This window comes from Pongo abelii, chromosome 13 (genome assembly GCF_028885655.2).
Source record: "Pongo abelii isolate AG06213 chromosome 13, NHGRI_mPonAbe1-v2.0_pri, whole genome shotgun sequence".
NCBI classification, from domain to species: Eukaryota; Metazoa; Chordata; class Mammalia; order Primates; family Hominidae; genus Pongo; species Pongo abelii.
Window position 1 is genome coordinate 87113252 of NC_071998.2, and position 13019 is coordinate 87126270.

Here is a 13019-nt window from a genome sequence, read left to right on the forward strand (position 1 = left end):
TTAGACCCAATTCAAGTTCCGTTTTTTCCACAAAGCCTCAGTCTTCAGGGATCACTCAGTTTCAGGTTCCTTTAGTGCCCATTCTCTATGCCAGTCATCACTGTAGATGTGGTATACCTGTCACTGTTGTTACTTACCTCATGTGGATTCGTTTTTTCCTCATGTATGTTACAAGCTACTTAAGAATCAGGACCATGGGACACTCTCATATACTCCTGTAAACACTACCACTTAGCCATGGGCAGCACAGAGTGGGAGTTTAGAAAATGTTTGTGATAATTCCCGCATGGAAGTACTGCATGAGGCCAGTCCCTACAACCATTTTCACAAGTTAAGTCTCCCCAACTCTTTGCACCACAAGTTAATGTTAAAGTGAGTATACTGGCTGGCAGCTAATGTAAAGTTACGAGTCACCTTTGAGCAGCATAAATGCTGGTGTTCTTCATCGTCATTATTTGTCATCTGTTGGCCATAATGCTTGTATAGGAAATCCACTCAAGAAGAGAGAACATGAAGAATGGTGTCAGCAAGATATTCCTGCAACCCATGCATCCTCGTATAGCAATAATAAATCTAGAGAGTCATTGTGTGGCTTCCAGAGTCACTTTGTATCTTCCAAAGCTCTGTCAAGTGTTTTACTGTGTCCTTTCGGTAGCATACGAGCCCTGTCTCAATTTGGCCCTAGCATGCTTTTCTAATCTCATTCCAAGACACTCACGTAATCAAGATTATTAACATGAATTATGTACCAATAATCTTGGTACATACCGACCACAGAGTATGTACCAACAACATAGTAAAAAGCTGTGAGAGCAGATTCTGTTTATATTCTGTTATGTACTAAACACCAGGGATACAAAGATGAACAAACAGGCTCTTCTTAGACAGCCTTCAGTTTGTGAACTATTCTCCAAACATGCTTAGGCCTTCCAAGCCTTTGCTTCTATGGTTCCTTGTTTAAAATTCCTTGTCATCTGTGTCTGCTGATTGAACTCCTACCCCTTGTACCATCTGTGACAGCTCTCCCCCAACTCTTCTCCAAAGCAGTGTAAATTTTTCCTCATCTTTCTCTTTACTTGTGTGTGTTTATCTGCTATAGCCATTATCTCATTGTATTATACAATACTATATGCATATGTACAAGATGCTTTTGAGTGCAGGCAATAGAATAACCATCAAAAATTGGGCTATATAGTAAGTCACTAAACTAATTCAAATAACAGCAGGTCTGGAAGGAGGCATTTTCAGGTGTGACAGCCCCATGACACCATAGGGATTCAGGCTCTTTCCTTTTCTGCCCCACTATCTTTAGTAAATTAACTTTTAGTCCCTAGGTCTTTTGTTTCATGTTGCCAGATGACTACTGCAACTTTTAGTCCCTAGGTCTTTTGTTTCATGTTGCCAGATGACTACTGCAACTCAAGAACTCACTTCCTCACACAGATGTATTCTGAGGACAGGGAGGTATGATTGTCTTCATATATCTGTCTCCTTTTTTTTTTTTGAGACAGAGTCTTGCTGTCACCCAGGCCAGTGTGCAGTGATATAGTCTCTGCTCACTGCAACCTCTGCCTCCCGAGTTCAAGTGATTCTCCTGCCTCAGCCTCCTGAGTAGCTGGGACTACAAGCACACATCACCACAGCTGGCTAATTTTTGTATTTTTAGTAGAGACGGGGTTTTGCCATGTTGCTGAGGCTGGTCTCAAACTCCCGACCTCAGGTGATCCACCCACCTTGGCCTCCCAAAGTGCTGAGATTACAGGCATGAGCCACCATGCCCAGTCTTATCTGTCTCCTTTTGTCGGGTGTATTAGTCCATTTTCACATTACTGTTAAAGACATACCAGAGACGACTGGGTAATTTATAAAGAAAAAGGTTTAATGGACTCACAGTTCCACATGGCTGAGGAGGCCTCAATCATGGCGGAAGGTGAAAGTCATACCTTACATGGCAGCAGACAAAAAGAAAAATGAGAGCCAAGAGAAAGGAGCAACCCCTTATTAAACCATCACATCTCATGAGACTTATTCACTACCACGAGAACAGTATGAGAGAAACTGCCCCTGTGATTCAATTATCTCCCACCGGGTCCTTCCCACAACGCGGGAGAATTATGGGAGCTACAATTCAAGATGAGATTTGGGTGGAGACACAGAGCCAAACCATATCATTGTGCCCCTGGCCCCTCCCAAATCTCATGTCCTCACATTTCAAAACCAATCATGCCTTCCCAACAGTCCTCCAAAGTCTTAACTCATTTCAGCATTAATTCAGATGTCCACAGTCCAAAGTCTCATTTGAGACAAGGCAAGTCCTTTCTGCCTATGAGCCTGTAAAATCAAAAGCAAGTTAGTTACTTTCTAGATACAGTGGACGTACAGGAATTGGATAAATACACCCATTCCAAATGGGAGAAAATTGGCCAAAATGAAGGTGCTAAAGGCTCCATGCAAGTCCAGAATCCAGTGGGGCAGTCAAATCTTAAAGCTCCAAAATGATCTCCTTGGACTTGGTCTCAACATCCAGGTCACACTGATACAAGAGGTGGGTTCCCATCGTCTTGAGCAGCTCTGCCCCTGTGGCTTTGCAGGGTACAGCCTGTCTCATGACTGCTTCCATGGGCTAGCATTGAGTGGCTGTGGCTTTTCCAGGTGCACAATGCATGCTGTCAGTGGATCTACCATTATGGGGCCTGGAGGATGGTGGCCGTCTTCTCACACCTCCACTAGGCAGTGCCCTATTGGGAACTCTGTGTGGGGACTCCAACCCCACATTTCCCTTCTGCAGTGCCCTAGCAGAGGTTCTCCATGAGGGCCCCACCCCTGCAGCAAATGTCTGCCTGGACATCCAAGGGTTTCCATCCATCCTCTAAAATCTAGGTGGAGGTTCCCAAACCTCTATTCTTGACTTCTGTGCACCCGTAGGCTCAACACCATATGGAAGCTGCCAAGGCTTGGGGCTTGCACCCTCTGAAGCCGTGGCCCAAGCTGTACCTTGGACTCTTCTAGCCATGGCTAGAGTGGCTAGGACACAGGAGACCAAGCCTCTACCATTTTTCTATGAAACAATTTTTTCTTCCTGGGCCTCAGGGCCTGTGATGGGAGGGGCTGCCGCAAAGGTCTCTGACGTACCCTGGAGACATTTTCCTTCTCAAAGAGATTCTATAAATGAAAATGTGAATAATTATTCTAATTTGTTGGTATGAGCATAACTCTTTTGTAGTGAGTTGGCATTAGATAAGACAAATATGTCTGAACTGGAATTTGTGATATTTTGCAAATTATCTGATGAAGATAATACCCCTTTAATATAACTAGGATCTGCTCTCACAGCTTTTACAGCAAGATGGTAAGTTGATGTTTTATTTTGGAGACGTCAGTCATCTTGTTAGCTGCATTACTTAGTATCGCAGTCAAATTTCAGTTAATCTATAAACAAGTCTCATGACTAACATTACCTGCTTCAAAATGGATTGGAAAGCCATATCCCACTATTTCATTTGCTATGTAAGGCTATTTTGTTGCAGGTGAAATAATTGAATGCCTTAACAGCAAGAACTTTTTATCTTGTTCAAAAAACTTTTTAGGCAAATGTCCTCCAGAAATTAAATTTTCTTTGTTGTTTAGTGGGAAAAAAAATCACCCTGTTTTTCCTCTGCTCTCACCCCACAACAGTCAACACAGAAGACTTCTGTGACCAACTGTGTGGGGGATTTTCCCTTACACCAGCAAGCAGTCAATTCTGTAGCAGATGCCTGGGTATCCTCCAATTCAATTCCAATACTATCTGCCTGGGTACAGTGTCAGATCCAACAGGTTGAACACTCAGTCCCACAAGACTACCTACAGCTTGTCAGTCACAAGACCCAGTTTGTTTTACTTGTTCTTCTAACCAACCAGCTATAAATCAGGGTTCCCACAACCCCCTCCTGGGGCTTGTTTAATTTGCCAGAGCAGCTCACAGAACTCAAGGAAATACTTAGGGTTACCATTTTATTAGGATAGAGATGAAGAGCTGCGTAGGATGAGGTATGGGGGAAGAGGTGCAGAGCTTCCACACTCAGTCCTGAGTGCTGTGCCCTCTGGGAATGTCCACCTTCTCAGCTATCCAGATGCTCTCAGAATCCAGTGCTTTGGGTTTTTATGGAGGCTTCATTACATAGGTATTGAATCAATCATACCTATGTAATGGTTATGATGGTTAAGCCATTGGTGATCAGCTTAACCATCAGCCCCTGTTCCCTCCCTGAAGGTTGGGGGGTGGGGCTGACAGTCCCAACCCTCTGACCCTGCGTTGGTCTTTCAGGTGACCAGCCCCATCCTGAAGCTCCTAGGGGGCTGCCAGCCACCAGCCAATTCATTAGCATAGAAAAGCACATCACTTTATTTCAAGGATTTTAGGGGTTTTCTGCCAGAAAACTGGGACAAAGACCAAATATCTATTTCACAATATCACAGTCATATTTGTGTAAGTTTATATTCATCCGGCAAGCATTTATTGAGAGCCTATCAGGCATGACTCAGGACTTAGTGCAATAAAAATACATGGTTGCTCTCTGGATTAGAGGAGTGTGATCTAGTTAAAAAGTTAAATAGACCTAAACAATCAAAGTAATTTCAAATAGTACAGGGAGCCCTACCTATTCAAAGAGAACCTCTAAATTTAATTATATTTCTTTGATGGATGAAATTAGGATCTTTGGCCTATGTGCAGCATTATTGGATACTTGGTTTGGTATGTTGTATGAGATGACATAAAATCTTAAATCAAGGTGCATACCATTTTATAATAAAGCTGCCAAATGAGAAATCAACATAATAATGCAAGAAAAGAGTATGCAAGGGAAGTCTTGTAAAGCTGTACCTTCAAGTACAGGTAGGACAGTGTTGGGCAAGAAGCCAGGTTCTGAGGAAATCTGGAGCCAGAAATGTGACAATGTGTTTGGCAGCTAGTAAGAAGACTGGACTGACCAGGCAGACTTACATTGGATAACAGAGAGCAGTAAGGCACACAGGGGGTTAAGAAAAAGTCATGAAGGGCCTTTCATTTAGGGCAATAATCAATAAATGTTAAACTGACCTGAACAGACTGAGATGTTAGGCTTTATACTCTGACAGGTGCCAAATACCTAACCATTCCACAGTGAAGAAGGCCAGGAGCCAGGCTGGAGCAGGTTGATGTAATGATTATTCTAGACAAAAAGACTATTCTATTTTCACTCAACAGGTGGGGGACCATTTCGTGTGTGGACATAAAGCTGGGTGAAGCCCACTCTTGATTATCATGGTCAAATTTGCCAACATGAAGGTATCAAGTATGTGTTGAATGAAGACATTCCAGTTTATTAGAGACTGGCAGTTCTCAAAGTGTGGTCCATGGACCCTAAGATAGCCCCAAGACTCGGGGGGGTCCACCTTTTCACTTGTTGACATTTACATTAATGATTCAAAAGCCATGTTGGGGAGCCTGCTGGCAGATTAGCGTGAACAGGCAATGGCCCTTAATTGTAGTAGTGAGACAGGATAGCTCCCTTGACCCCCTTTGCGGACAGGAACTGGAGTGGCTCGTTTCAGCCCGCTGCTGGCCACTCCTCATAGGAGAGAGTGTACAAGCGAGCAAGCAAGTATGGGAACAGGAGCGAACAAACGCTGCAACCAACCAGTCACTCCTCTCTAGTGGGAGCAGGCTCTGTGAGGGCCCTGCAGCAGCATCCAAGCGTGTTACAACCAATGCACTTTAAGCTCTCCCATCCGGGGACAGCCAAGTGCCAGTCAGCTCAGTGGAGGGTCAGAGTGGCAGCCCCTGCCCTCTTGGCACCTGGGTTCTTGTCTGGTGTCCAGGAAGAATCAGGTCATATGAACTGTTTGAAAGGTGATGCATGCGGAAGACTCTATTGAGCGGTGGGCGGCTCTCAGCAGAAAGGGAGGCTGGAAAGGGGATGGGAAGGTGATCTTTCCCTGAAGCCTGGCCATCTCCAGCCGGGCCCCTCTCCAGGTTGCACCGTCTGAAGTTAGCTGCATCTGTCCGTAGGCTCCGATGCTCAGTTGCTTCTCTGCTTGCCACTCAGCTGCTTGTGTTGCTCTGCCAGCTAAGTTTTTTATGGGCTCAGGATGGGGGTAAGGGGCAAGCCAAAAAGGCAACGTTTGGGTGGAAAAATGGGGTCAGCTGTTTCCACGTAGGGCCACGGATCTAGGCTGAGCTTAAGGGTGGGGTTTAGATGGGAGCCCAGCTCTTCTATATCACTAGTAGTTAATGGATTCTTTACCACCACTTTCTTGCAGGAAAAAGAAACTGCTTTCTGTTATGAATATCTTTGAGAAAGCAGCAAAATTAATTTTAGCAAATCTCAACCCTTTACTGCCCATCTTTTTTATATTCTGTATGATGAAATGGGAAGTATGCATGAAGCACTTGTATAATTGTTTGAGTTGCAAATTGAACTAGCCTCTTTTTTATAGAACACCATTTGTACTTGAAAGAATGACTGATAGACTGGTTATTCAGACTTGGGTATTTGGCACTTCCCCAAAAAAAATGAACCTAGTGAGCATGTCACTTCAAGGAAAACAATGGACAGTGCTTGTTGCCAGTGATAAAATTCAAGCTTTCAAGTGAAAGTTAAAATACTGAAAACCTTGTATCTACCACCATAGCATTGACACCTTCCCAATATTTATTTTTCTGATAATAACAAAAGTGATTTTGTAACGTGGTATAATTAAATGTGTCCGTGTTTTGAAGATCTGTATAGCTCTATTAATAAGTATTTTCTAAATGACCAGTGAATGATATTAAAAATCACACATGGGGAAAAGATTTACCCAAAGTTCAAGATACACCAATGAATTTTAACAATATAAAAATTTTACTGAAAGGTTTCAGATTTTTAATGAAATTAACCTTGAGTTTTGGTATAATGTCAAAAAAGAAAATCCATAATTATCTGAAAAGACTATTAAAATATTTTTCCCTTTTCTAACTACGTATCTGTATAAGACCAATTTTCTTCATAAGCTTCAACCAAAACAACGTGTCACGGCAGATTGACTTTAGAAACAGGAGAATTCAGCTGACTTTTATTAAGCCAAATATTAAAGACATTTGTAAAAATGTAAAACACAGCCATGCTTCTCACTTTTTGGTTTTTTGCTTTGGAAAATATAGTTACTTTTGTTTTAAAAAGTTCCTTATGTTAACATGTAATGGGCTTTTGTTATTTTAATTAGTTGATAAAGACTTTAAATTTTCAGTAGATATAACCCACATACACAAAAACTCTTTGAGATTCTCAGTAATTTTTGAAGTATAAAGGGGTCTAAGACCAAAAAGCTTCAGAACTGCTGTCTTAGACCCATATGAAAACAGTTGCCTTATCATTAAATTCACTTCTAGCAGGATATGCTTCCATTTGGTCTTTCTCTGTGTGAAAATGTTACTTTCTGTAATGCATAACCAACGAAAGCATATCAGAATAGAAGAGAGTAAAGATGATGTGATTATAGGGAATTAACTAATTTGCTAAAAAAGCTGAACCTTTCACATACTTTATAGCACTTTATTATTAATAATAAATAATTACATCAAATCTCACAGCTAGTTGTAATGTCTCAGTGTCATTTGTGGTACGTGTTTGAAATCTTCTTCCCTAGACACTGGAGAGCCATTTGGTGGCCTTCTAATCAAATCAGCCTAAGTGGCCCAGCTGGAGGCCAGGGTGGAGGGACATGAGGAACCTAAGCTAGCCACTGGAAAACACAGGCAGCAGTGGGTGCCTGCCAAGAAAGGCTTTCTATGGTTAATTTTTTTTCACCAGCAGCATTCTTCTGTGATCTTTGTTGCCAGTGATACGACATATTAACAGGTATTATTTCATACGGGGTCACATATAACAAATATTTCATATGAGGTCTTCAGGTAGTCTTTATAGAAAATATAGTAATATAAATAAAACTTAGTACATACAGAGATTTGAAATTGAGGTCAAGGCTACAAGATGTGATGGACCTATCTATTAGTACTTACTGGAGATCCTATAAAGACTAGTAGAATTGTGAATTTTAAATACGAAAGAGACTGGTAGGAGTCCCAGATCCAAATCTCCCTTCTCCTAGATCCCAGTCTCCAAATCTTTCATTATCCCCAAGATGATCCTTAGAAAGGTACAGAATCTCCCCAAATGGAAAGAGTAAGTGGCAAAGTAGGGCCTGGATGCCAGGGCTATGGTGCTGAGTCCAGTGCTCAGACTGCTATCTGGAAAGGCTTCTATCCTGCTTTAGCCTTTGTCTGTAGGAGGAATTAAAGGGAATTTACTCCTGGGCTGTACACTCATGGAGAACTGAGGGTATTAGCGAAATTTTCCATTGCACATCTGCAAGCTTTGGTGAAGGTAATTGCTATGGTCTCGCTTGGCCCTTTCCCACAGAGCCATCAGGTCAGCAGACCCCAGGGAGATGGAGTTCCTGTGTTTCTGTCTGTAGCACATGTCCCCTGTAGCACATGGCATTCACCTGCTCCCCGCTAATGCTGCCACTTCGCATCATTTCAGATAGATGGGTTTCTTGGACAATGAGTCACCCCTGTAAGTGATGCTGAATTTCCACAAGCAGCTTCTATCAGATTTAATTTGATATGTGTTTATTTGAAGAGATACTTCCATTATTCTTGAAAAAAAAAAAAAAAGCAGGCTCAGGACAGCCAATATAAAGTTGTCCTTATGTGGCTCACTCAGAAAGCAAAGCACTATTGAAAAAAGAGTTTAGCTGGATTATATAATAAGTATTACTCCTTCAAGGAAGAAAGCAGACCCATGGTTAAAAACTTTCATCTCCCTCTCTCCCCAGAAAAGGTTTTGGATTTGAATCTAAATGCTGTTTTTTTTTTTCAGATTTGAACATCATTTTTAAACATAGGCAGAAAATTTGACTCTAATATATATTTGTGGTGGATCCTCTGACCAGCTGGCTTTTCTGCCAGATAGTGAGTTAAGACAATTCAGGGATAGCTCATAGTTGCCTTAGGTTCTTGTTGAGTATTGGAAAACTGCATTTACAGTAACGTTTTCTATCTCCAGGCACAAACCTTGAATGATATTGAGGATTTTCATACTTAAGCAAAAATCCCAAAATGTTTTGTTGTTTTGTCTGCTTTATGGCAAAGTTGGCATGATCAGGTGGATTTGAGGGCTTGTGGCCACATGGTGTGCCCACCTGTGATGACCTTAGAGTGTCTTGTGAAGCTCAGGAGCAAGGTGTACGAAGAGCTATCCTGGGATGGGCGGATCCTTTTTGACCTTAGAATCAGAACTTTTAATTAAGCCTTCCACGCTAGCTTCTCAGTGGGTCAGAGTCATCAGGACCTTCCAGTGGCTTTGAAGATCTCCTCCTTGTTTCCATTTTTCTCACTGACTTATCAAGCCTAATCATCTGGTTACAGAACAGTTGGTGCAGCTGTTTAGCAGGTACTGCTCTTTGTTTTGTTTGCTCCATGAGGTATATTCTGGAGAAGCCAGCCCAGTAGATAGATCCATTCCACACTTGCTTAATAAAAGATTTTACTACTTCCTCGTAGCCTCCTGTGGACAACTGTCAGGCTGTTCTGCTTCCCTGTGCACCATCCTCCCAAGCTTTCTCTGCACCTTGGAGTATACAGATGAGCAGGGGAGAATAAATCAGATTATCTGCAGATTATCAGCTATAGCTGTGTCTCCAGGAATTCGCCCAAAGAGATTTAGAAAGATGCAGAGATTACTGATAATATTTCTCCTGCCGAAATGGGAACTAGAGGCTATTCTTGATTGCATTTGAAACTCGCTCTCCTGGATTGTAACTTTTTTGCCTCATTTGTTAACAGTGTATGGGGTGTGGGAATGATTCCTCCCTATCAACTTTTTTAACTTCTTTGCTATTCCTACCTAGGTGCCCTCTACTGTTCTTTAGTAACTTACCTCCAAAATTACTTTTTGCTTGGAGAATATTAATAGAGGGTTTCTTATTTCATAAACATTCTCTGAACAATTCTAGTATAGCCTTCTACTATGTAAAGATAGATTCCATATGTAGCTGAGTAAATAGAAAACTGCTAATTTAATCATGTGTCTGTGAGGTAAGGAGGAATCTTCCTTATGTTTTTAAGTATACTGACATCAAAGATTGCTATCTGCAAAGTTAAGAGTTGATTTTGTTTTTACTTAACCTTTCATATCAAAAATCTTAACTTTTTTCAGTTGAGCCTTTCAATAAATATCATTTCAATGAAAATAACGCAACTTGGTTTAGATCTAATGCCTTAAAATACACAGAATACACTTTTGGTTCAAAAGAAAAAGAGTATTATCAAAGTTCATTTGAATGTTTCATACTATCAGTCTAAATGAAGATAAGGAACTTTTCTGCTGTTAACCAGTATAAACCTAAAACCTAAAAGTAAGAAGTAAGTTATAGAGAATTATGGATGGTTAGTAGATCTAGGGTGGACTCATTCTGTCTACTCTGGAAGAATAAAGTTTTCCCTACAAAAGTACCTTCTTGTTTATTGTAATCATAATACATAGGCATTCCTTGTTTTAGTGTACTTCATTTGATTGCACTTTGTAGATAATGCCTTTTTTACAAATTGAAGTTTTGTGGCCACCCTGCTTCACACAAGGCTGTTGACACCATTTTTCCAACAATATGTGCTCACTTTGTGTCTCTGAGTCACATTTTGTTAATTCTGACAATATTTTGAAGTTTTTCATTATTATTGTATCTGTTAAGGTGATCCACAGATCACATGCATGATCTTTGATGTTCCTGTTGTAACTGTTGGGCACCAACTGCACACATTCAAGATGGCAAACTTAATAAATGTGTGTGTTCCGACTGCTCTACCAACCAGCCATTTTCCCTCTATCCCTCTCCTTAGACCTCCCCATTCCCTGAAATGCAACAGTATTGAAGTTAGGCCAATTAATAATCCTACAATGGCTTTTAATTGTTCAACTTTAAAGGAAGAGTCTCACATCTCTCACATCAAAAGCTAGAAATGATGAAGCTTCATTAGAAAGGCATGTCAAAAGCCAAAATAGGCTGAAAACTAGGCACCTGTGCCTAACAGCCAAGTTGTGAATGCAAAGGAAAGTTCTGGAAGGAGATTAAAAGTGCTACTTCAGTGAACACACAAACAATAAGAAAGTGAAACAGCCTTATCTCTGACATGGAGAAAGTTGTAGTGGTCTGGATCAAAGATCAAACCAGTCATAATATTCCCTTAAGCCACAGCCTAATCCAGAGCAAGGCTAATGCACTTCAGTTCTGTGAAAGCTGAGAGAGGTGAGAAAGCTATAGAAGAAAAAATTTGAAGCTAACAGAAGTTCATGACATTTAAGCTAAGAAGCTGTCTCCATAGCAGCAGCAAGTGCTGATGTAGAAGCTGCAGCAAGTTATCCAGAAGACCTAGCTAAGGTCACTGATGAAGGTGGCTACACAAAACAATAGATTTTCAATGAAGACAAAACAGCCTTCTGTTGGAAGATGTCACCTAGGATTTTCATAGCTAGAGAAGAGAAGTCAATGCCTGGCTTCAAAGGACAGGCTGACGCTCTTATTAGGGACTAGTGCAGTTGAGGACTTTAAGTAGAAGCCAGTGATAATTTACCATTTGGAAAATCCTAGGGCCCTTAAGGATTATGCCAAATCTATTCCACCTGTGCTCTATAAATGAACCAACAAAGCCTGGATGACAGCCCATCTGTTTATGGCATGGCTTACTGAATATTTCATGCCCACTGTTGAGACATGCTACTCAGAAAAGAAGATTCCTTTCAAAATATTGCTGCTAATTGACAGTGCATCTAGTCACCCAAGAGATAGATAGAAATGTACAAGGAAATGAATGTTGTTTTCATGCCTACTAACACGGCATTTATTCTGCAGCCCGTAGATCAAGGAGTAATTTTGGCTTTCAAGTCTTATTTAAGAAATACAGAGCCAGGCACAGTGGCACATGCTTGTAGTTCTAGCTACTCAGGAGGCTGACCTGGGAGAATCACTTGAAACCAGGAGTTCAAGGCCAGCCTGGTCCATTTGGTGAGACTCCATCTCTAAAAATTAAATTTGAAAAGAAAATAAGTTTCATAAGACTGTAACTGGCATCAATAACGATTTCTCTGGTGGACTTGGGCAAAGTCAGTTGTTAACCTTCTGGAAAGGAGTCACCATTTTAGATGCCATTTAAAACATATTTGATTCATGGGAGCATGTCAAAATATCTGCATTAACAGAAGTTTGGAAGAAGTTGATTCCAACCCTCATGGATGACTTTGAGAGATTCAAGACTTTAGTGGAGGAACTAACTGCAGATGTGGTGGAAGCAGCAAGAGAACTAGAATTAGAAATGGAGCCTGAAGATGGGACTGAACTGCTACAATCTCATGATAAAACTTTAACAGGTAAGGAATTGCTTCTTATGGATTAGCAAAGAGTGGTTTCTTAAGATGGACTCTATCCTAGTGAAGATGCTGTGAACATTGTTGAAATAGCAACAAAGAATTTAGAATGTTACATAAACTTAGTTGATAAAGCAGTGGCATAATGTATGCACACCTAATAGACTACAATATAGTGTAAGCATAACTTTTATATGTACTGACAAACCAAAAAATTTGTGTTGGTGGTCCAGAACCAAATCTGCAGTATATCAGAGGTATGCCTGTATTATCTTCTAAATTCCTATTCCAAATCATTTTACTGAATCTTTCATTACTTGAATCTTCATTACTATTGCTGTTTCTTCGTGTTGCCACAGTGTCATGACTTCACAGCTTTGACATAATTGGTAGTGAACAAGTTTGAGTTAAGTTCACGTAATCTAGAATCTTTTTATCCTAGCCTTGTACATTGTTTTATAATAAGTTATAATTGTCACTACAATAGCAACTGTACTGCAGCATTATTTATCTTGTACCATTTATTGTGAAAGATTGACTACTATTTTAGTGAAACCAACTTTTCTAACGAGCACCAAAATGTTTATAGATATT

General features: G+C 40.7%; 1 protein-coding gene across 6 annotated transcripts in view; it reads left to right on the forward strand.

Moving 5' to 3' along the window:
• Nucleotides 1–13019, forward strand: part of ERCC6L2 (ERCC excision repair 6 like 2) — a 167254-nt gene that overhangs the window by 112726 nt on the left and 41509 nt on the right. The window contains exon 18 of one of the 6 annotated variants that reach the window (XR_008509835.2): nt 12261–12428. The exons of the other annotated variants lie outside the window; for them this stretch is intronic. The gene's annotated coding sequence lies outside the window, so the exon portion shown is untranslated. The remainder of the gene's footprint in view (nt 1–12260; nt 12429–13019) is intronic. 6 annotated transcript variants of the gene reach the window in all.